The sequence below is a fragment of the Symsagittifera roscoffensis genome, chromosome 10 (genome assembly GCF_963678635.1).
Source record: "Symsagittifera roscoffensis chromosome 10, txSymRosc1.1, whole genome shotgun sequence".
In the NCBI taxonomy this organism is placed as follows: Eukaryota; Metazoa; Xenacoelomorpha; order Acoela; family Convolutidae; genus Symsagittifera; species Symsagittifera roscoffensis.
In genome coordinates this window covers 14,943,649-14,969,415 of record NC_087071.1, presented here as the reverse complement: position 1 = coordinate 14,969,415, position 25,767 = coordinate 14,943,649, and the positions used below count along the sequence as shown (strand labels likewise).

Sequence of the window (25,767 nt, the reverse complement as noted above, 5' to 3'; positions counted from 1 at the left end):
GTATCTCTAGTCGTTTTACAAGGTTTATTAAAAAAAATACTTTGTTATCTCTAAATGAACATCAAGATTGTAACTAGCGAATAAAAAATGTTATGAAAAAACTAAAAAGAAAAGAGTCAAAACGTCAACGCATAGTACTGAAGTATTTGGGCTAATTTTTAATAATGCTATAAATAGAATTCCCCAGATTAACTGCAGGTTGTAGTGCTCATTTTTTGGTCGTAATCTTTGTTGAAATCATTCAGAAACTATCGCTAAATGAAATTTCTTGTTTATCGCAAAAGGTAATGTTAATGATAAATTCTGAATTTTACTCCTCATGTTTGTGGGAAAGTCCTCTTTTCTATCCGCTGCTCAAATTGTCCCATTTTACTCTGTTACTGATCGATTCATTAACCGATTAAGTTAATTTATTACAAATAACTGACTCATAATGGATTTGGTGCTATTGGTGAATACGTGATCTAAACCTTGTTAATGTTGTATATGAATTTGCTCACAAATTTCAGTAAATTTTCGAATACTTTCCAGCTGTGTTAGAAAACATCCTTAACAATTTAGAAATCTAGTTCAAATTGTTGATTAATTTCATCCAGTTATTGCATGTTGCATGAGTTATGGTTTTGATTAGCTCGCCAATTTGATTATTTTATTTTAGTTCGAGGTTACTTACATATGGTAAGCTACCTCTAGTTAGTGCAAGTAATCAAATTCCTTAGTTATTGGTTAATGGTTTTTCGTCTCATTATCTCACACGGCTTTTTAAATTAACCTACCAATGGCGCGTCGTGAGTTTAGATTTTTATTGGGTACAGTTTTATGTTTTCTATTTTGAGTGAAGTTTTTTTGAAAAAATTCCCAGGTTATAAAATTCTTTGTGTCACATGAGCAAATGTCCAACAAAATTGTCAGCCAAATTAAAAGTTTTATTCAAACTGCGTTTAAATTAAAGCAGTACTTCTTCAACAACGGCTGTTTTAAAAGAAAAATTTTACCAGAGTTTTAGATGTGCTATTGCTACATACCTTTCTCTGTCAATTAAAATATCAAAACAAGTCCAATTGAGATCGAAGAGGTTCCATAAATCGTTGAGTTTGTTAATTGGTTTTTTTTATTGTGACATGTATTTTGACCCTTTCTTGATGCATTATACAATTAATTTGAAGTGTATTTGCTGAATGAGATTTAATTTCTGCCGCTTTAAATTTATCACACATATCATCAATTCAAGTTTTGGCGGTCAAAAGATTTTTCCCTGTGCATTGGTTTCAGATTTTTTCAGAACTTTCATTAAGAAAAATGCCTTAAATGGTGCCGCAGTGAGAAAAGTCAGGATCAAGACAACAAACAGCGAAATTTTTGGATGTGGAAGCCAGATGTTGAGATGCTTGGATACACGAATTTCAACTCTGTGTCCGATAAATGCTTCAGTACACTAAAATCAATATTTTTGGATTGAGGTTGTGTAAATTATCTCAACATGAGTTTTTTCGGTAAATCGTTTGCAATCGCTATGTTTTGTTCAAGCTGTTTAAATCAAAGAAGTATCTTCTTTTGTTTATTAAATGAATGTCAAGCTCAACGTCAGCCAATCCGCATAGCTTGGCAAGAATATAAAAAACTTCTGAAGCAGGATTATTCTAGAAGGCTTTTTTGAAGGTTTCTCGCATGAAAAGCGCGTGAAATTAAAGGCTGAACAGTATTAGCAATGTTTTGCCTGAAGAACTCCGTCAGCGTTTTAATTTCTAAAACAAGCCAGCTAAAAACAACGAACTGCTCCTTTAGTCGTTAAGTTGCATAAACATAGCCTGATGGCTTTGTATTTTTTAGAAAAAACGGTGCAAATGAGTGTGGTACTGCAGCATCCGCAGTACGTAGCCTTGAGGACAGTTTGCTAGCTACTGCATCTGCAGTAACCATATGTGCTAACTATATTTATTATGCTATTATTATGTAAGAGTGGTCAAGGCCATTTGGTGTTGCTAAAACGTTATAGATGAATTGGTCAGTGTTTCATGTCTCATGCTATAAAACAGTAACCAATCTCAGCTACTAACTTCATTAACAAGACAAGATCAAGAACAGTAAATTAACAGTACCTTTTCTTACTTTTATTCCTCAACACGCTACGCAGTTTAGGAATATCACATGGCGCAGCCAGCAGGATTTCTGGCTCAGGACAATAGAACTGACATGGGAATTCCTGTTCATTGGACCACAGCGAACTCTGATCCACCTTGGAATTTTAAAGTATGGTTCGATCAGTTCCTGATGGCGGTAACTGTAAAAGAAAATGTCAACCCAGAAGTTATGCTGGAAGATCCTAAACCAGTGTTGGAGGAGCCGGAACCCCGTCCAGAAACACCCAGAGAGGGCGAATCTGCTGCTGCAACAGCAGCTAGAGAAGCACGGGACAGACTATTAAAAGATCGAGTAGCAGCCGAGAATGAAGAGAGGAGAGAAAGAGGACCTAAAGTGGGTCACAATATTTACTACAACGAAGTTCAAAAGAGATTAGTATCCAGACTATTTCTTGCATTTGGGACGGAAGGAAAGAAACGTTTTGTTCAAAAAAATCCACATGTGGAGATTTCTAAATTGGAATTTAAAAAGATGGCTAGATTAGCAAAGGAGACTTTTGAAAAATGCCAGAGCATCACTTATGAGCGTTACAAGTTATTTAATAGATCGCAGGAAATGGGAGAATCGTTAGAGTCATTTCATGCCGCACTAACTGCTCAAGCAGCGAAATCGGCATTGGACACTTTAGAAGATGAGTTAGTCAGAGATCTCTTTATTTCTAAAAAGCGAAGTCCAGCATTGCAGGACACGCTCACGTTCGAAACATTACCTCCCGAAGAAGTATTAAAACATGCGATAAAATTCGAGCAGAGTAAACAATCGACACAGGCGTTTCAGAAGTCCACTCTGGGTACTGCTCAAACAATAACTCAACCAGGTTCTCAAATTAAAATCAAGCAGGAACCGATTCTGGCGGTAGGAAACAGGAATCAGAATACTAGAAAACCCTATCGTGAAAGGAATAGACGGAAACAGCCGGAAGGAAGGGCGATATCGAATAAATATAACGCAGATGATAGGAAACAATGCAATAGGTGTGGCAGACCATTTGTAGATGGTCATTTGAAAAATTGTGCGGCAATGGGAAAACAATGTAAGAACTGTATTAAACCAAACCACTTTGCTCGAATGTGTCGTTCACAACAAGTCAGTGAAATAACTGAGAATACAGAGAGTTCTGAGGAAGAATGTAACTTGATTCAAACATTTGATTCGTGCGAAAAATTTGAGGCTATGGCAATTGAACAAAAAGACAGTCAGATAGAGATGATCAATCGATACATCGAAGAGAAAGTAAAAGAGAACAGTGGCAGCAATAGAGTAAACAAACTCGAAACGAAAAAGATTGACATTCGGAAAGATTCAACATCGGGAAGGATGAAATCACTGAAAGCCCTAATCCGAATTGATAACCGAATAATAAATATGACCGTGGACACCGGGAGCCCAATTTCATTTATAAATTGGACAGTGGCGAAACAGATTTTAGACTCGTCAGAGAAAATACAGTTTAGTTCGGTCGAAAAATTGAACTTGCCAGCATAATTCGTGAACTATAATAAAAAACCAATAGCAATATTGGGAGCTGTGAAGGTAAAAATACGTTCCGCTGGCTGGGAAGTTCCGGATGCCACATTTCTGATAACTGAACGAAGGACACGGTGTATCTTAGGTTTAGATTTACAAAATAAAGTAGGTATAACCACTACGCAAAGACCCGCCCCGAAGATAAAATCCCGATTTGACATAATGCTGTGCGAACAGTCGGGGCCGTGGAAAGAAAAATTCTATGAGGATTTCAAACCACTGTTTGACAGAAAAGGACGATCAGTACATCATGTAGTAAATACAACATTCAAGTACCCTCTCTGCCCAATTCAGGAAAAGGGGAGGAGAATACCCATCCATGTGCAAGGAAAAGTTGAGAAGGAAATCGAAAACTTACTACTAGAAGGCCATATTCAGAAGTTAGACAAGTGTACCAGTGATTGTTTCATAGCCCCTATTGTCATTACAGTGAAGAAAGATGATTCAATTAAATTGGCTCTGGATGCAAAGCCCATCAACAGACAATTATACAAAAACAAGTATCAGATGCCGAATGTGGAGGAGCTATTAGACGGTGTTAGTCAGATAGTGACTGCGCAAACAGCAGGTACCTTGTTTTTCACTGTGTTAGATTTGAAATATGCGTATAGTCAGTTAAAGTTGACTCCGCAAACTGCAAGACAGTGTAATTTCAACATCGTAGGGGGAAAAGCTACGGGCACATATCGATTTTTGACGGGATTCTATGGGTTGGCAGATATGCCAGCCGAATTTCAAAAAGCAATGGATCGAACGTTAAATAATTCCAAGAATACGTTTTGTTTCTTGGACGAAATACTGATCGTCTCAAAGGGATCGGAGCTAGAACATGAAAAACTAATTACCGACGTTCTAATGAAATTAGATTAGGAAAACTTATCCCTGAAGCTGTCGAAATGTGATTTCTTTAAAACAGAAGTAAATTGGCTTGGACACAAACTTTCAGAAAGTGGGGCTACCCCGAAAATTACGAAAATTTAGATCCTTTCTAGACAGTATTAATCACCTTTCGAAATTTATACCAAATGCAGCCAATTTGACAGACAAGCTTAGACCATTATTGCGTGAGGAAAATGAAAAGGAAAAATTGAAATACATTAAATTCCCAGTAAAAAAATTTGAATGGGGACCCGAACATACTGAGGTGTACGAAAAAATCAAACAAGCGGTAGCAAATATTGCTAAACTGAATTTTTATGACCCGAGTAGGGATACTCGGGTCAAGTGTGATGCAAGCCGTAGTGGACTAGGGGCATCCTTAGAGCAACAAACAGAAAAGAACGAATGGGTTCCAATTTCATTCGCATCGCGCTACCTGAATAATCAAGAAAAAAAGTATTCTACTAATGAGCTTGAGTTGTTAGCGGTAGTGTGGGCAGTTGATCGTTTCAAACATTACTTATTAGGAAAATAATTTGTAATAGTCACTGATCACAAGGCCTTAACATCCGCCTTAGAAGGCAATAGGTCTAACAAAACATATCAATCAAGATTAACGAGATGGGTGGACAGATTATTGCCTTATCAATTCAAAATTGTCCATATTCCGGGAAAGGATATGGGGATAGTCGATTATCTATCTAGAGAACCAACCGGAGAACCTTGGCCAGAAACCAAATTGGATGAAAAATTTGTGGTCACTTCGATTGAGTGTTTTCATAGAGCACTCGACTGTTATACAGTCGACTGAATGATACTGATGTAACAATTCAGAGTGAAAAAGTTTTAGAATATTCTCAAAAACAGAAAAGAGGAGACAATTTGCTAAAATCCAGGCGTGGTTGCCATAGCAACAAAACTGTCAAAAACCGAACAAAGCTCGACCGGAACGAGAACTGTTGCAATTCATGTTTTTTGCCTATTAATAACGTGTTGAATCAGAAGACTTTTGTCAATATCAATAGAGCAGTTCAGTCGGTCAATTTAGTCAAAAATAGAAAAAAAATCTCAGAAGAAATGGAGGACGGAAAAATGAAGAAAAAGACAGTGAGGATCGGAGACTGTAGGACACAGGAGGAGAGCGATGAATTAACTGAAGCAGAAATAACCAAGACTATCTTCCATCGAACGTGTCGGATAAGAAGAGGAACACTAGAAAGAGCGGGGTCAGACAGCTTTGAAGAAGACAGCTGTGCTGCACGACCAGTAATGTGGGATCAAGACGCGGAGGAAACAAAAAACTTGCTATCCATTTGGGATCTGGTCAGCAAAGATCAAGAGATGTCAAGAAACATCAAAGAGCTAGAGGCGATCACTCAGATGGTCACGAGCAGCCCAAGAGCAGGTACTCATTCAGTTTCACCAATTAAATCAATCATAGAAGTGGATCTAACAGCAGAGGACGACGATCTGGGTCAAGAAGTCAGCGAATTTCAACCCTCGAAAAGGTTTAACAAACGGCAAACGCAGTTGGAGAGCTCAGTGGCAGACATGGGAGACGTCGGGAGTTTCAGTTTATCGAAACTGTTCGATAAAACGCTGTTGGCTGAACTCATTTCGGAGGATGTGTGGATGGACCGATTACGTCGCGTAATAGAGAGGAAGGATCGGGCAGGATTTGAACTCATGGACCCATACACGAATCCGCTGTGGAATCAACTCTCAGTAATCGATGACTGCATTCTGGTAGACAATAGGATAGCAGTACCAATTCAACTGCGTCAAGCAGTTATGAAGCGCATTCATAGAGGACTTCCGGGGCAAGACGCAATGATTGACGTGTCCAATTATTTGCGGTGGCCCACATGCACAAGGATATCGTGAACCTAGCGGAGGAATGTAGAGAATGTACACGCTATGGTAAGAATGCAAAATATATTTTACCGAAAAATTCCTCACAACCACTGCCACTGCTATCGCAGCCAGGGCAGGAGGTTCAGTTAGATTACGCGGGACCTTTAGAAGACTATAAAGGAAAGAAAATCTACTTGCTGACAGCGATTGATCGGTTTTCGAAATTTCCTTCGGTGAAAGTAACAAAATCAACGGGGGAAAAATCCACTATAAAATTCCTACGGTCGTACATAGATACACACGGAATCCCAGAATCGATGAAAACCGACCAATTTTCCGGATTCAAAGGAAAAGCAATGAAAAATTCTGTCTCGAAAATAATATAGAACAAAAGTTCTGCCCGGTGGGCGACAATCGCGGGTGTGGTCTAGTAGAGAGAACAATTCAAACCATAAAAAGGCGTTTGGGGGTGATGCTACTGGAAGAAAATGTGAAGTCAATTGAACTATGTCTCAGTACGATAATTAGGGACATGCGGTGGATAAAACAGAAAACCATACAGAAGTCACCGTTTGAAGCACATTTTGGTAGATTACCAAAATTGGAGTTTAAAATTATACGAGATATATTAGTAGAAATCTCTGATCATTTAGATAAGCAGCATCTGGAGAGGTCGGCATTAACTGCAAACCAACTCAAGAAGAGCATTGACCAATCTTGGCATTCTCTAAAGATCGTCAAAAAAGGGCAGAAAAGCAGGGATGTCAGTCCTCTCTTCAAACAGGCCAGTATGCCGACACAGGAGAGAAACAGAGCAAGAACTCTCCGGAACCTGTTAGAGGCTAACGCAAACTGGAATGCGGAGCGGCGTAGACCCATCCTCTCACAATTAGTGGACACCACAAGTACAATCGACCCCGAGTTGCGAAAGGAGCTTCTTTACTCAATGGGGAAAGGGATTTGTTGAGGACAAACCAAAGGGGTCGGAGTGGAACAGCCACAAACTCAGTCGCAGAGACGAGACAAGAAGAAGTGGGGCGGCACTGACAAAACCGTTCAAGGGGAAGGTTGCTTTCGATTCACCAAAAACAGTGACAACAGCTGCATGAGCAGTATACCGGAAAAGTTATCTGGTAAAGTTGCCGAGTTCCCCTACGAAGACACCCAAGGAAGGGACAAACCAAAAGGAGAAAACGAAGAATCCATTAGAGGAGCCAAAGACTAAACACCAGAAGAAAGATGACGAGCTGTTGGAGGACACGATATCGGAAGAGGAGGAATGGAATATACCGAGAGAACAGACAAAGGACCTGTTTCAAGATAGCGAGACTGTCGTAACATCGCGGGACACACCTGTTGGTGGGGGACTCAACCTAGCAATAAAGCGAGCAAAGCCGAATCTCAGGGGTCCAAAGACAGTGGGACCGAAAACACAAGAGCAGGTGGCGTTAAACCCGGTAGGGGACTCGCGGGATAAAAGAGATCAAACGCTTAAATCCAAAGGGAAAGATAAAAAGAAAGCTGCTGTAACAGCAGAAGAAGTCACTGATCCAGGGCAAACAGAAACGGTGGATCAAGCTGATCGACCAGGCAGTTCGAGCACTAAAAGTGGACAGTCTAGGAAGCGCATAACAAGGGACACGTCACCTAGCTCAATTTTGATTGCGTTCCAAAAACAAGACATGGGAGACGAAGAATGGCAAAGCCTCGCCGATCAAGTGTTGACTAGAGGTCTGCAAAGAACGGCGGACGAAATAATTAAATCCAGAACGGAAAATCAAACAGAAACGACAAGCGAACACGGATCTCCTTCAGGAATTTTGGACGACTCAGTCGTAGACGATCAAGGAAGTGCGAGCGTTAGGCGTAGTAAGCGAACCACGAAAAACCAGGGGCCTAAAAGACTGGGCAGCCCAGTCAAACATTCGGTTAAATACATTAGCGCGGACGAAGAAGCAGACATTAATGAAATGGCCCTAGAGCAGTATCGATTCGGACTGGCGAACGTCAAAACGGACAAGAATAATCCGATGGAAACCCGACTGAAGTTTTTAGAACGCCATTTATTTCGGAAGAAGTTTGGTTATGCCGCTTTGGATACGACACAACCGTGGAGCACGCAGTAAAAAGTGCCGTTAGAAGTTAAGAAACACTCAAAATGAAAGAAAAGGTTAGAAAAAACTTATAGTTAAAACTCAAAAAACCTTCATGCATCAATGGGACTACAAAAACTGAGCTGAAAACTCGTAGTATTGTTATTTATAAAATTTTATATGTATTAGATAACATTTTATTGGTCCCTGGGGGAATGTGGTACTGCAGCATCCGCAGTACGTAGCCTTGAGGACAGTTTGCTAGCTACTGCATCTGCAGTACCCATATGTGCTAACTATATTTATTATGCTATTATTATGTAAGAGTGGTCAAGGCCATTTGGTGTTACTAAAACGTTATAGATGAATTGGTCAGTGTTTCATATCTTATGCTATAAAACAGTAACCAATCTCAGCTACTAACTTCATTAACAAGACAAGATCAAGAACAGTAAATTAACAGTATCTTTTCTTATTTTTTTTCCTCAACACGCTACGCAGTTTAGGAATATCACAATGAGATACGAAAAGAGGATTTTGAATTTTTTGCTTGAAAGCTTGCTTTAAATTTTGAACTTTTGAGAATCGCTATGAAATATTTCGAAGTTTCATTGCTTGATGAGATTGTATATACAGAATTCAACATCATTAAACCGAATTGTTTCGTGATCGACGCTTCTAGACTGTCTAGTATGAACAATTCATGCGCGCAACCAATCAGTTTTCAACTACTGTCAGTTTCTGGTCGGAGTTGTAGATTTTGGAAGTGTTCATAGAGAAGAGGCTCGGCAGACCCTATGTATTAAAATAGAGTAAAGATTTCGGGTCTGGCGCACTGTTTTAAGATAGCGTAGAGTGTGAAATTCAATAAGATACGGAGTAGCAGTGATTATGTTCAGCGTGTGTACTCATTTTTCCTACCATTATCTCACCTTGGTATACACACTGAAACCTTACCATTCCTATTCGCCGTCTTAATACTTAAAACTAAGGTTTGTCGGCTGAGAGGGCAGGACGACAGACTTGAAATCTTGAAATCCGATTCGTAGCTAGCTTTACTAAATCCAGGGTACAATAAACTTTTTCTTAATTTTTTTTATAAAGCTTCTTTTTTGTTGTGAGCTCGCTAGTGTTTGCGAGGCCGCTAGCAGCTTCGCCTCTGTGTAATATATTTGCAAGGGGTCTGCCGACCCCCATCGTTGCTTAGTACAGAAGAAATTGCTGCCTCAGCTTAGTAATTCTAGTGGTGCAAAATTTCTTTCTATGCATTAGCGATTTATCATATTCAAGTTTGCCTTGTTCAAAAACGTTGTTCATAGTCATCTGTGTAAGGTAAGTTTAATTGGACGAAGAGAAGACTGTTTAAAAAATCACTCCTCCTTTCTGATAAGGGAATTTGAATTTGTTTGAGTTGAAAATTTACACGCTAACATCCAATTTTTGTAAGTTTTTGAATTAGTTTATTTAAAAAATCAAATTCAAAAAAGTGCATGCTGGGAAAGAAGTTTTTGTTAACAGATAAAAATTTGGCAGGTTCAGCTCTAGTAAATCAATTTGAAGTGTGTCTATTCACATTAATTTTTTAAAAACTCACAAACGAATTTAAAGCGTGCTCGTAACAACGATCAAGGCTTTCATGGCAAAAATCCCACCTGAGTGCAAAAATCACACCTTTCTTCAGTTTTTTGCAAACTTAGCTCACAAAGTCTAGAGAAAACTTTAAAGAAATTGAATACAAAAAGAAAATCTTATCGAATATACCGAAGTCACCTTCTAGAAACTGTTCATAAGAAGGTGTTGCGTCGATAAGTTACTCTGTTTAAACGCTCTTCAAGCAACGCACGTGTGTTGATTGTTAAATAAAGCTAACAGCTAATGCTGAAAAAAAAACAAAATCAATCAATTTTTGCAGCACATTGTTCAAGTTATTTCTGAGTTATCAATATTACATTGCATTCAATATTCAGCTCATAATAACTAACTATGCAAGTGCTATTTTTCATTTTGCTACCATTAAAATTCCAATTTTACTTCTAATTATAGAAAATTCATTTCGACCTTGCATCTTATTGTGTATCAATTAACAGTTTTGCAAAAGGAACGGAAGGTTTGGGTAATGCTGGTCACAAAATTTACAATCAATCTAATTCAAAAACGTGTTTTATTTTGGAAGGAACTTTTGCAGCATGAAAAATTCTGCAACAACCAATTTCAACAGTTTTGATGCATTTTTTGCATAGAAACTTCTAGGCCGTAAACTAAAATTAACTTGATTAGGATTTCCAAAAACAAGTTATTGTATTCAATTTTTGTATTAATCATTATCTTTTTGATATTCTCTTTTTTCAACGATCTTTTATTGAAGTTAATCTGTTTAATCTGTATTTGTTCATTTCAGTTATGTCATAGCTTTATTCACTTCTTTTAGCTTGAACTTAAAATTTGCACCTATCTCAGCCCACAATTTGTTTCAATGATTTTATATTTACCTGTAACGTTTTCCCCTTTTTGAAACAGTAATTATCGGCTCAACCATCAACTCAAAAAATTTCCCAAAGAGCAGTGTCCAAATGGAAGTAAGTCTTGTGGATATAAACACTCCAGAAATATCAGGATCAAAATTTGTGTGACGAATTTAAAATGCATTTCCTACGAAAATTCAAAAGGCCGCTCAAAATCATCGTTCTTTTGTTAATTTCCCTGATCAAGTATCTACATTCGAACTGCTCAAAGTTTTTTTAATTTTCCACTTTTCACTTTAAAAAATGGTCCCTTTTCAAATTGCATTTTTTTTGTTTTGCTTTCGCGAATGACGAGTTCCCTTTAACTAAAAAATTTGTTAGAAGATGACAAACACTGACTAAAAGCAAGGTTATGAAAAAAATTGGCTCTTTTTCCTTTTCCCCACACCTGCAAATTTTTTTATTTGAAGTTACTGTTCACTGTCGCGAAAATTGACATGCAGACTAATTAGGCAATGATAAACATTATTGGTCTTCATATTTAACCTTGTAAAACCATACGTTAGACCATAAAAGTCATGTTTGAGTTTGGGGAAAAGGAAAAAGAGCCAAAAAATTTTATAAGTCTAACACCCACACTGCTAAAATTAGCAACAAATTAAGATTTCTCAATCATTGTTTTCCCGATTTTTCAAATCTGACTGATATGTGGGCATTCATAAAATCCCTTAACGCTTCTCATTTTTAGCTTTTGTTAAAATAAACAGAACCAGGAACAGATCTATATATAAGTTGTATCTTAACATAGTTTCAGAGCTAATTTGTAGAAAGAAGCTAAAACCATTTCTCAACCAATCTAATACCCTTTCAATTTAAAAAATTTATTGAAATGACAGCCGCAGTATAAACAAGAATGGTTGAATTATTAAATAAGTTGAGTCAAAAATGTTTTTGTTTTTCTTGGCTTATGAATCTTTTTTTTTGAAATTGCATATAAATTAAATTGAACTAATATATATTGACTTTGCAATTCCTCAACTATTTTGCAGGAAACAATAGTTTACTACAATTTTACTTCGGAAAAACATCAATTTATTTTTTTTGATCGAATTACGACAATAATTTTTTGAAATGTTTGCATTTTGTTTTCTGAGAAAAGTTAAACGTCGTTGCTGTTTTAGGCTAGCTCATCGTCTCATGGAGTTCCGCCTACAGAGAACTTGAGCATTCAAGATGTCTGGCCAAAGCTTCTTGAAACTCTCAAGGTTGTCCCAGGCCCCCCTGACGCAGTTGAGCAAATCAACCCCTTCACGAAATGTGTTCTCAGCCATCAAAAAGTAATAAAAAACTTGATGTTGAGCGATGTCAAGGGACTTCTTGTGAGGGGACAAAAGTCGGAAAAAGCCACAGATACTCAGCCAGAAAAACACAGTCACGCATGTGTTCTGGTACCTGGCCCAAGTTTCCAGAAAATTATCATAATAAAAACGATCAGCGATGTTTCTAAGCAAAACTCCGTTGAATTAGTTATCAATTCGCTGAAAGACCAATTTCTAGCGTTAGAAGAACAATACAGTCTCACGAAAGAGGACATGGTTCTTGTTTTTTGGGCGGAAAAAAATATTAAGGATTGTAAACAAGCTCTCGAACCTGCTTGTAAAAAAGCTCTCAAACAATCTTGCTTCCCGAAATTATGGGATTTTATAAAAGACAGAAATCAACTCGCTCCAATTATATACGACACTGCGTCACAAAACCGGAACTCTGCAGGAATTTCTCTATTTGTGAAAAGTCAGAAAAAGGTAACCAAGCAAACGTTGTACCAAATAACTTCCAAAAAGTTTTTATGTGGTGGCAACGATAAATGTACTTTCAATAATAAAGACGAAACTCACCGAGTTTATGAGATTTATTTCTCGGAGTGCAGAGACAAACTTGTTTTTGTTCCGGATATTGACAAAATTTGTGATAGTTTGTTATACAAAACAACGGACGACGGTGAATTGCCGAAAATAAGTGAGTGGGGATCTTATTACGGCGAGGTCACTCTTTTCATTCAAAAGTACCTATCGCAGCTAGAGTCACCCAGCGGAATTATGTTGAAAAACTATAGCAGCAAACACTTCGAAACAGTGTTGGATGAAAACTCAGAGTTACCTGGTGAGTTTGAAACCGATTGGCTGTATTTGGGAAAAAACAAAATAACAGCAATCGAAATTGGGCTATCAGAAAGCAGAGAAAATAACAAAACCGCCATTCAAAACAAAATTCGCCAGGTTTTGACGAAAACAGTGCCACATTTTCAGCTTGTCATCTACTCGCTTTGTATGTTATTTGATGAAAAACTTGGCGAATCAAAGTTCAGAACAATACTTGGACATAATTTCTCAATGCTAATTATCTTCCCAAATATATCAAAGGAGAAATTCGAAGAATTCTTAGCAGGTGAGATAATGAATGAAACGAAAGATCTCATAAAATTTAATGAAAATGTTCTGGGATGCCTCAAATTCGTCTTCGAAGCAGATTTGAATCAGAATTCATCAAATCAACAGAACTTACCGAACAAAGTGACTTCCAGTTTGTTCAAATTGAGTAAAAACCTCACATTAGAAAAGCTCAGTACTCCCTTTTCGACCATCTTCAGTTGCGATAAATCAACAAATTGTGAATTTCTGCCTGATATAAACTCAGTTTTGGCACTCTCGAGCTTGAACTTCCTCAATTTTGTTTCGAAAGAAAAGTGCGACACAACTGACATAGATGATCGATATAGGCAATCGCAATCCTTCGCATTGTGGCGAAAGAAAAAAGAAACTCTAACATACAATGAGACTGATTTCATTTTGAGTCCAGAGCAGCACGCAATTTTAGCCAATAACAGCGACGAAATGAAACGCGTACTTTTTGTCGGTGAAGCAGGATGCGGGAAGACATCACTTCTACTAGCAAAATGCCACATATTAGCGGAAAGAAAAGAAGTTGATCAAATTTTGTATTTCGTGCCTGAGAACAGAACAATGTTCTTTGAAAAACTAAAAAAAATAATTCAGCAGTGTGGCAGTGAAGCAGTTAGGAAGATTTTGACAGTAAAGCGCAAAAAGTCTAACGAAAATGATTGGATGCCCCTCAAGAAATTGCTATGGTCAGTTTCACTGAATTATTATTTTTTTTTCATTAAGACTAGGGTTCTGCAGGTGCAAAGAAAAATTGAGAAAACAATTTAGCAATGATGCAGCTGGAAGGAAACTATCCTTAGAACGCTCAGAATAGGGCAAGCATTTTCTAGATCTACAATACGCCTAGGATAAATTTTTCAGGTTAAAAATGAAGTTCATAAAAAATGGTAACCGGTTAAACAGGTTTGCGATTAACAAAAACTTTATATTTATCCACACCCGTGGAAACTCGTTTTTTATCCAGACAGAATTTTGTATCCAATTATAAATAGTTTCGAGTTATCTTCTGGATATTTTGGCTCCATGTGAACAATATCTTTACCGTCCCCCCTCTCATAAAATAAATGACAAACTCAAGCGGAAAGGCTGGAATGTAATATGTTGAAAAATGTTACTTTTTACCAAGTGAACTATCTCCCTCCTAAATTGATTGATGTTCACTTGGTCCAATAATTTTTTACTTATGCTGAACTGATTATGTCACAGTTTTTTTTTTAACCCAGAGTTTTTTCTTGATAAATCATATTGCCATCATATAATAAATTTTCTCTCAAACGTTTATCTTGTAAGAGATTTCCACAGTTCGCTAGTCTTAACATATCTGACGATCGTTTGGATTGTCACTACTCGTTATCAGAGTGGAATTTGTTTGTTCTTTCGCGAGAGATCAAGTCTTAGGTTTGCGCTGAGCTAGACTATATATGTCATGCTCCGAAGATTGGTACCAATTACAACAATTTCTGTAAGTTGTTCGCAGCTTAAAATTTATTGGTCAAATTTGAAATGATGAAATTATGGTAGCATGACGCCGTATTGGAACCAGTTCTAAACTGGAATTTATAATTGGTTATAAAATTGATTCTCTATTTCTATAAAATATTCCTAACTAACCAATCATATTTCATCTCTAAAATTTACACTTATTTGTAAGTGCTGAAACTGCTTTTAGTTTCAGCACCAGAGCAATTTGCGTTAAACTTAGAATACAGTTGTTCTCCTTCTGGAAACTAACTCGCATAAACCAGTATACACTAGATCTATTGAGACTAGGAGTGAGACCAAGATCGGCATTAGACTAAGTAGTTGCACGAATCTATCCGGCCGAAAATGAGATAGCGTGACGTGCAGACGGTGTACTTTATCTGAAATTACTATATGAGTATAGTCAATGGGATATAACTCATCCGGTGCGACCAAAAGTCTCGAACAAAACCTTAACAACTTCAGATTTCGAAAAAAAATAGATTTTAGAATTAGACAATTATAAATGTCTCTACGACTCAATTTCTCCTTCAATTTTCCTAGCAAAACGAGAAACACCAGGTATTGCAAGAAGACCAAGTACAAGGCACGATCTACGACTAAGAAGAAATCTACCGATTGATTTCCTGATAGTACGACGGAAACCGGAAAAACCTACGTATTTAGAATCCTTTCCGCAGTAAATTTAAATTTTCATTTGCTAACATGAAATTTGAAGAAAACCTTCAGTAGCCTTAAGGGTGCTAAACCTGCTATTTATAAAATAACGACTGATAAAAACAACACAAGTCGTTCTCCCCCAAAATCTGCAGTAAATTAAAACATTTTAAATAAAAATATATATTGAAAAAAAAATACAAAAATTAGTTAGTATAATACATAATTGTTAGTTTTATTAATTTGTATACATCGTTCCTTCCTCCCAGCTTCATCACTAAAAAATAACAGCAAACTTCAAGAAACTAACATTATCTAAACTCTAACCTTAAACCCTTTTCAACTTAAATTTTATCTTTAAACTTATCAAGGCTTATCCTTGTTTTCACTTAAGTTATCTTAATTTAAATAACAGATCATCAAGTCTTCCCTTGGATCCTTAAGGTCAATTAAATTAAATTTCTTTAAAATATGTTCATTGAGGCTTTCCTTCGAACAAATAGAACTATTATGTTCTCCCCCTCCCACATTTCTTAAGTGTCTAACGACCTCAAACGTCAATTCACTATCCAACCCTTATCAACGACCCAGGACCAATAGAATTTTTGAAGATTTTGACCATTTTAATTAGGATAAACAACGAAGAACTTCGGTTACTCATCCTTCACTTGATCCCTTACTCTTAGATGACCCAGGCTAAAACACTTAAGCTTAAGCTAAACAAATAAACCAAGTGACGACCAAATTTTTTGACTCAGAAGCCACATCACCATCATCAATAAAAGAAAAATGCAAAATAAAAAGTCATTTATCAACAAACCAATACGTCCATTTAATTGGAATTAACCAATATTACATTTTGAATGCTACACACTAACAGTTTTACAATTTAAACGTGATCTAGTACAACAAAAATTTCGATGATATTTCGATACTCCCATTTCTTATACATCCACAAGTTGATCCCACCGGAGGACAAGTACAATTTTGTCACATCTTAATTGTAAATTTATTCGAAAAAAGAAATAGTCCATGTGCACGAGAATTCACTTTTAAAGATAAAATGGCACATCCTTGACAAAGGTAATATGTAAAATCATAACTACACAAGACCATAGCAAAAGTTATCCAATTTTTCAACAAAATAAAAACGTTACAAATAAATACCATGCTAGAAATCAACCACATTTTTCAGAAGGTGAAGCATGCTATAATCAAAGTTAACAACGATTCAACACAAATCAACAATACACAAACTGGAACATTGATCAACCAGATCCTTTCTATCAGCTCAATCTTTTTGAACCAATTGCCACAGAACGAACAAATACGACAAACAAGACATAACCCAAGGTCACACAATATGAATTTTCAATCACAAAACCCAGTAAACACACAAAATTACCAACCAACTCATATGCAAAATGAAATCCGATACCATATTACTTACAACAAAACGAAATAACAAAAACTCAGCTTACAAATGTTTCTCAAATACCAAATGCCGCAGAATCACTGCAAATGACTATGAATCCATACCTTATGGGTGGATCCTCTATATCTTCAAATAAGCCACTAATCGTGTTCACAGGAACAGATCCCGAGTACTCGGTAGAAGATTATTTAATTGCAGTCACAGCAAATTTGATTTTAAATATAGGACTTGAACCAGTAAATACACTGCTTCATCAAAATTTGATATTTAGACGCACAGCTCTAAAGCAAACCACACTTGATGGCGCAGCCCTAAATTGGTTTTAAGTTTGAACTACAGATATTGAATCAGATTGGAAAAGATTCGCACAAGAATTTTCAAAACTCTTCGACTCTGAAAAAAACTACTTCATAGAGTCTTTTGCAATGAAGTTTGTAGACTCCCAAATGAAACAATTAAACAACTTGCAGTGAGAATTGAAACATTAGTAAGAAAAGCATATTCCCTTAATACGCATGATTATAAAAACACAAAAAAAGACAGAAATTTTAATGATGACTCCAACACCTCAATTACAAAAAATAGCTATAAAAAAGAGCATGACAAGTAGTAGAAGAGTGAGGAGAAGTGGGGGGGGGGGTTGTGTATGACCTCCATATTTTAAGATAGGGAATATATCATCCGGTCACTCAGCTATAAGGTTTTATGGTTTGTGTGATGGTACGATAATGGTAAGAAAACGAAAGTTTTTTGGATTTTGTGTAGAAGTGTCTAGTTTTTTTTCGCAAAAATCTCGTTCGCAAAAATCTACGTAATTTTCAGATCGTAAGATGGTAAGTTTTGAAAACATTTAGGTACCCGAGATTTTGGAGCTCGATTTTGCCGATACTTGGGTTTCTTAGCTAGCTTCTACGGTTTAGGTGTTTTGATTTTTGTTTTATAGGTTTGATTCAACGAGAAAACTATCTAAAACTATACTGAAACCTAACGAAACTTCGAGAAAAAAATCATGTTTTTTGAAAAAAAAGTTATATTCAAAAGATGAATTATGTAAATCACTGCTTCGTATAATCATTTTACCACAGGTTTATAGTTAGTTAATCAATACTGAATTGAATGCTATTACACTATCAGTTATTTACAAGTTCAAGGGTTTTGTGTGTATTCCGTCGTCCTGAACTTATCTTTTAGGGTAAAAATTGCTCAATCCCTTCTTTGTTTGCTCGTATGTAGCAACCATATGATTAATGGTTCTAAACCCTCTGTTTGTTGAAGTCAAGTTGATTGCTTCGCTGAGTACTTTCCTGTATTTTTCTATAGGTTCATCACCGGATTCCTCTAGAAATCTTTTATCAATCCTTTGTTTCTTCTTGTCTGATTTGCTGTCATAGCAACAATAAATCTTGCTGCATAAACATAGCATCTCCGTACACCTAAATTCTTTTTTCAACAGACCAGGCTCTCGTTTACTGTGCTTCAATGTTCGTGGAAAAAAATCTATTTTGAATCTGCTCTGAATGAATCTCTGCAATCTTTTTCTCTCGATTTTTCCCAGTAACCTTTTTTCTTCGGACGAATACAATTATACAAATTTTCCTCAGCAAGAATTAAATATAGCAACTCCGTGTCCATTTCTAATTCTTCAAACTTATCGACATCACAAATTTTGTCGAAAAAATTGTAATAAAGCGCAAGCATTCTCAGCTTTGCGTACTGCAGAATCAAAAATCCGACTGTTATTGGTTCTTTGTGCCCAATTGTTGAATTTAGTAACTCAATCTCGTACAAGTCTTTCTGAACGGTGTTCAATCGTTTGAAAAGTGGTTCATTAATGGCTTAGTGTGTTTTCTCATCATTCAAATACTTTGTGATCGTATGTTTCGATCTGTCCATTATCTGGTAACCGTAGGATGAATTACCCAAAAGCTTCATAGTCTCTGCAACAACACCGGATAAAGGGTTCTCGTCTCCTTCCCTTCTAGCATCAACAACCGACTGAACAAATTTTTTGAAGCACTTTCGAGGGAGATACGGTATAAATCGGTAAACTTTTGTAGACTGTAAGCCAAGTTCCATGTAGAAATTGAAAAGAAGAGTAACGATGGAACCATTTTCTAGTTTAAAGCTAGATATTAGCATTCGCTGGGAATGTTTAAGAAGATCATTTTCAATGGCATAATTTTGCGTATATTCCCCAATGTCACATTTCTTCCAACTTCAGTGTTTTTGAAAATTGGAGGGAAGTTTTAAAATTTTGCTTTCAGTTTGTCTGGAACAACTAAGTCACCGTGAATATAGCCATAAAGAGATCTCCTATTTTTTTTCAATAAAGAGTCAGTAGAGAGAGGTCTTTTGTAGGGAAACAGGATCGAATATGATTTTTTTTGTTTTTTCGTTCGTTTTGAAGTTGTGCCACCAGTCACATTCCCACATCTCTTCAATTTTGTATCCTTTTTTGCGAATATACTCACGTCTCAATTCATCCATCTCTCTCCTTTTGTTTCCTCTCTCAATATCTTCATCGCTAAGTGAGGGACGAGTCTCCTGGCAAGGACAGAAATGATAATAGCATCCAATTGCTTCAAACAATTTATTGGAGTGATCGCAATATCCATCAACATTGAAACAGTCATTTTTTTTTTTGATTTTCAAATGTGTGGAAGCTCTCAATTCTGCATTCTGGTCTGGTTTCTTGGTAGTAAGACATGACCATGTTCTCAAAATTTCGAGATCGGTTATGTCTAGCCTTGACTTTTTGCATATCGGAATCAGCTCCCATCTTGTGTACAATCTTGTTGGCATGTCTTGACACATTGAATAGGGATAGAGCTGGCTCGCATCAATTCCAACAATTGATTTACAAACATTTGATGAATACCTGATAAAGGTTTCATCCACAACAGCTTTTCGCGTAAGCACAATTGAGGGCCGGCCCGTCTTATCCTCTCTATTTTTCTCGCACAAATCTATCACTTTCGCAAAAAGGGTAGAATTTTCCATTGGTTGATTTGTACAGACAAGTATTTGCCAGTTTTGGAAGAGTACATCCACGTTTTAACATATTAATTTCTTTCTGATGATGAGACTGATCCATTTTTTGCATTGCTTCAAGGGTTGGAACAACATCTTTGTTGTTGTATCACTGCAAAAAATCTTTAAATGTAGTCATCTTCAAGTTTCTGCCAAACCTCCTGTAAATATTTGTAATTATCCAATCCAGATGCAGGTAAAGACTTGATTTGAAGTTTCTTTAGTGCTTGTTGCTCATCAAATCACTTGACCTCAACTTTTGATAATCCTTAAAGTCTTTATCAAGAGGGTTGTTATTTCTCAGTTTACTGAAAAAGGCTTCGTATGGAGGTAATTCTTCATTCTCGAGCTTGTCCACAGTGTCAAACCACTCATAAGGGAAAAACTCTTTTGTCTCACTTGCTTTGTAGGCTTTAAGAAAAGAGTCTAGAGATGTTGCTCCACCCAAAAATTTCATGATGTCGAGAAATTGAATGTCTCCAAACTTGAAGGATATGAAATCGTTAGCCTTTTTGATAACCATAGGTTCAGCTTCTTTATCATTGATTAAGTAGGGAATCAGATTGCTCTTGATCAAGTTCAGGTCTTATCTTTCATTGATAAACCCAAATACAGATAACGTGTTACCATACCTCTCCAGATTTTGTTTCAAATCAATCAGCTGATTTTTCTACATTCTCAAAAACTGAGATGACATATCAATTTCCTCTGTATCTTCTGTACAATCGTCTTCATATTCAAAATTTTCAGTTGAATGATTTCGACATCTTTCATTCAACTCTTGGAAAATTTTCGACATCCGCTCATTCACTACTTTTTCAACATCTTGAAAATAAGTTCTCGTTTTGAGCTTATTTTTGTCAGCCAAAAATTCGAGTTTGATTACAAAATCGATAATAAGTTTTTGCGGATCCTTGTTATAAAGAAAATTGGTTCATCTATCAGGTTCGAAGATATTGATCCAGATATTGGAACGTGTTTTCCAATCCAGGTTGTTGTTTATGTAGCTTTCAGTTCACTCAAAATAGAAAATGGCTAGGTTGTTGAATAGTGTGCTGTCTTTCGAAACTGGGATATTGAAACTTTCTAACCTTTCAAAAAGCGTTTCTCGAAGTCTTTATTCTTTGGATAAATGTGTCGCACTCGATCTTTACACGTTAGAAGATGTCTGTTGAAGTTGTCTGATCTGTTGAAGAAACAGTCACAGCTAGGACATCAAAAACACTTGAAGAGGGAATAAATATCATTCGTGTGAATGATATGGTTATTGAATCTTAGCAATTTGACTGTTTTTTTTTTCTCGAATTTTCTTATACTTTGCCTGGCTAACTCTCTGACATATTCTTCTTCCTGAATATCAAAATCATAGATGAATATGTTTCGTTCAACTTTTCCCTCTACAAGAGATAAATCATCAATTGACACTCCATGAAAGTTCTTCTGATCGTATCCAGATTCTGATATAAACTCTGTAAACAGCTGAGATGTATGAGCATCGAGGTTACTATGACCATGCGAATACAATGTTAACGCACGGAAAAGACAAAGATGATCTTTGTATGGTTGTTTATCTTTGTCTGATAAAAGACAGTTTACTTGCTTATGTCGTAGTAAAGGTTCAGGCAAGACAGAGTCTGGACATCCCATTGGGATGTTTTTCAGTAGTGCAGCAAAAATGGTGACTTTTGTGATCAACTTGAACCTCCACTTTGTGTTCAGACGTTCTTGAATGCATTGCTCCACGATATCAAATTTTTCAACTTTTCCCAGGATTTCAATCAAATCCGCTTTCGTAGACAGTAAATGAGATTTTTCGAACATAGTATTATTTTCGTGTGCGTAGTAAAACCGATATTTTCCCGTTGTGACATTACGAAGAACAAATCCAAGAGTGATTTTGATTTTTGTAATGGAATCCAGCTTGTTGAAGATTTCTTCAAGCTTCTCGTTGATAATCTTGGTATCTAACTTTGACATTTGAAAGTTATATAAATTATGCCTCCCATTCTCCATCTCAGTAACAACCAGGAAATGTTGACAAGCACTTACGGCTAAATTACACCTCACAAGGAATGAAATTTTGTTTATTCTCGAGAGTTTGAAATTAAAGAAAAAGATGTACGATAATACATCAAAAACTCTTTTTATCCCCGATCCAATTCCCAAATTTGTAAAAACTGCTCAGCAAAACTCTTTATTCCTTCGTTTTTTAAAGGATTTTCAAAATTCAAAATCCTGCTTGATTCAGTTTGGAATGAGATTTCCATAGGTTTGCTTTGAAAATTTTGTCAACTTTGAGTTATGCTCCCAAACTTAGATAAAAATTAAAGAACTTGACTATCTGCTCAAAAATCAGCAATTTCTCATTGATTACATACAAAAAACTCAATTAACCTGATGAAAAAAATTGCAGAGATGTTAATTTTATTAGTTTTCTTTCTTTTGTTACTTATATCAGCAATGTTTCTTGTTTTTACTGCAAACAACTTTTGGTCATTTATTTTTGCAATTGATTTTGTGTGTGTTTTTACTTATTTGGAAGATTTAGGTCCTTAAAAAAGTCTTCTGATTGGATACGATAACTAGAACAAAAATGATTGTTTTTTTTATTGGAAACGACAAACCCAAAATGGAGCTTTTTTTCCGATTGAACACAATTTTTATCCAAGAATGCCATAAAAAGTAGCTGAAATCTGATTGAACACGACTACAATCCAAATAAAGAAAATCAATTATGATTGGTCAAACCCACACATTCGAGTTGGAGGTACCCTATTTCCTAACTAAAAATCATTTTATTTGCAACTTAACTACCGTCAGCTACCTCCTCTCTCAGCTCTAAATACCTTAATTTCAACTTATCTTCCGTCAGCTACCCCTCTCTCAGCTCTTTAATTCAGTTTATTGCTCAAAATGATCTTCTCAGTGCAAAACAGCAATCTCATGTACTCTGTAGAGTTTTCGCCTGATCTAGTACAAATTCAAGTGCGAGAAACACTCTCTGGAGTTTTTCTGGCACGAATGGACATCCCAATCCAAGTCTGGCATACGGTGGAAGTGATGCGAAGCGACTTCAATGAGCCTCATATGACTCAATTACCCATGACAGAGAACCAACTTGAAGAAATGCAAATGATGGAGGAAGTTTCTGATCATGTGGGAGTGAACTACCCCGAGATTCCTGACTCAAGATATGTAGCTCAACCAGTCGACGACTTCCTCTTTCCGTGCTAGGAAGCAGGATCAGCCGGAAACCCCATCACAATAGATGAAGATGAGGGTTTCTCAGAAACAATGACGTCTCCAGCTCCTCAACAACCACCAGCAATGGAACCGCGTCCAGATCTGCGATCTATTGAGAAGCTCCAAAACTCTTCTGCTGCTCGACAACTCTTTGATTAAATGTTTTTGTAAATAATTGTTGTTTGGTATTGACTTCGTTTTCTGTATATAATTATTTTCTTCAATTTCATTTTAATTATGAGAATAGATGAGAGGTTCAAGGTAAACCATTGAAAACAATTAGATCTTAATTTAGAGCTCCGAACTTTGTTAAGAAACTCGATTAATTTATGCAAACATATTCGGAAAAACACTAGAAAAATTGTACACAAGTAAATAGTTATCTAATGGGTTTTGCATAAAATTTCACACACTTTTAGCAATTTGTAGGTTAAATTGAAACACTTTTCGCATTTTATCGAAAAAAGTAAAATACTTTTCGCATTTTATCGAAAAAAGTGAAAAACTTTTCGCATTTGTAGGAAAAAAGTGAAACACTTTTCGCATCTTGTCAAAAAAAATGAAACACTTTTCGCATGTTGTCAAAAAAATTGATAGTTTTCGCACTTTGTCAAAAAAATTGAAACCTTTTTTACAACTTGTTAAAAAAATTGAAACGTTTTTTGCAACTTCTTGAAAATCAAAAGAAATATTACATCTTTCTCATTTGTTTGAAAAACTTTTTGCAAAATTTCTGACAACGTTGAGTTTTTTTTCGGAAAATTTTGATAATTTCGTAAACATATGAGAAAAAATAGATTATCAAAAAATTTTTATTGAAAAATTGACATAATCACCAATTCAAAATTCATAACCATCAAAAAACAGTCAAATATTTTAAACAAACCATGTTCATATTTTGAGTTTTGTACTTTACGAACTCTTTCTAGAAAAGCTGGACCAATAGTTTGTGTGGAAGCTAGTTTCTGGTTAGAACATGAATAGTGAAATATTTTTCCGTAGCAGTCTTTTCTTTGCAACACTTGGTGTTTTTTTCTGTTCCTTTTCTTTTCAAATTAAGAAGAACAGCGCGGTCAAGTTGATTGAAAACTTCGCCAATTGATGAAATAACTTTCGAATAAAATCTGTATTTGTACAAAGTGTAAAGACAATCGATAATTTGGTATGTGAAATGAGAATTACCCAATCGTTGTAAATTTTGATCGAACCAATCAGAAGTATGTGGAACTTACAATTTTCCAAAAAACAAAAAGAATTGTGGGTAGAGACACAAATTCTATTGGGTACTACTTATTTTTCGTAAAAATCACTGGAAATGGAAATAAATAGTGATTTTGACAGTAATCTGAATAGAAGCTGGGAAGAGCTTGACACATAGCTGCAGCCATCTGGAACAATGATTTTTTTGCTGAGAATTGTGGATTTATATAGGAACACTAACACCTACAGATTTCCATACTTGGAAATTTCACTCAGAACTTCTAATTATAGTTTTATTTCCTTTTATGGTTAAGTGAATGACTCATATTGTTTACTTCCAACTTCATTTAATCTCAAAATGATTTCACTCATTTCTCTTCATCTGATCAGTCTGTTCTCCTACTAAACAATTTACACAAGAAAATACACTAGCCCCAACTATATTGACTTTTCAAAAAATCAAACAAGAATTGGGAGATTTGCTTGGTCCCAAAAATCCTACAAGGGGAAAATTATTTTGAACCCTGCTTTCAACTATTCAAGAAAAATGAGTTGGGACAAATCGAAAAAAAGACAGCAAGTCTCTCTTGGTGAAAAAGAGAAGCAATCTCGGCAATTAGAAATACTCATATTCACGATGCTGAAAACCTTGGACTCGTTCCTATATTGGATTTCACTTCTGACAAGGAGTCAACAATGGATCAGGAGCTTGCCAATTGCAACAAAGTGTATGACATAGCAACTTACAATAGAAGACAAGTTTGTGTCACGATCAAGAAGTACAATGTTAACAATCCTTCCTACATTCAGATTCGACTGTTCGTCGCAAAAGAGAATGAAGCAATGAAACAAGTTGCCTATGTCAACTATACTTTGAACGATTTCAAAGAATTGTCCCAAATTTTGGGAGAATTTATGTTTGTTGAGAACTGTAATGTACAATAAACTGTGTTATTTATGTTTTTTGTCTTGTAATTTAACTAATTATCCTCAAAATCGTTTTTCATTTAGTATTGGTGTTGAACAGTATGAGTTGGAATATGGTTTTTCAAGAAATTTAATCTTAAAATTTCACAATAAGTTGGGTTTTTTCCATATTGTTCTTGAAGAAAAGTCCCAAAAAATTTCACTAACACTTATAGAATCACAAGATTTACCAAACTTGCCGAATTTGGATGTAGACTCACAAATATCTCATTTTGAGTGGATTCTGCATAATGGTAGAGGTAGAAGAAAAATACACATAGGATACAGATCCGATACCAAAAAAAATAGAACTTGTAGACTATCGTAGAAATGGAAAT

General features: G+C 36.0%; 1 long non-coding RNA gene across 1 annotated transcript in view; it reads left to right on the top strand.

The window, feature by feature from the left end:
* Positions 1-10,355: 10,355 nt before the first annotated feature.
* The window catches only part of LOC134855473 (uncharacterized), a 67,960-nt gene continuing 52,548 nt past the window's right edge, over positions 10,356-25,767 (top strand). The window contains exons 1-2 of the long non-coding RNA XR_010164494.1: positions 10,356-11,071; positions 12,139-14,102. This is a non-coding gene — a long non-coding RNA (uncharacterized LOC134855473). The remainder of the gene's footprint in view (positions 11,072-12,138; positions 14,103-25,767) is intronic.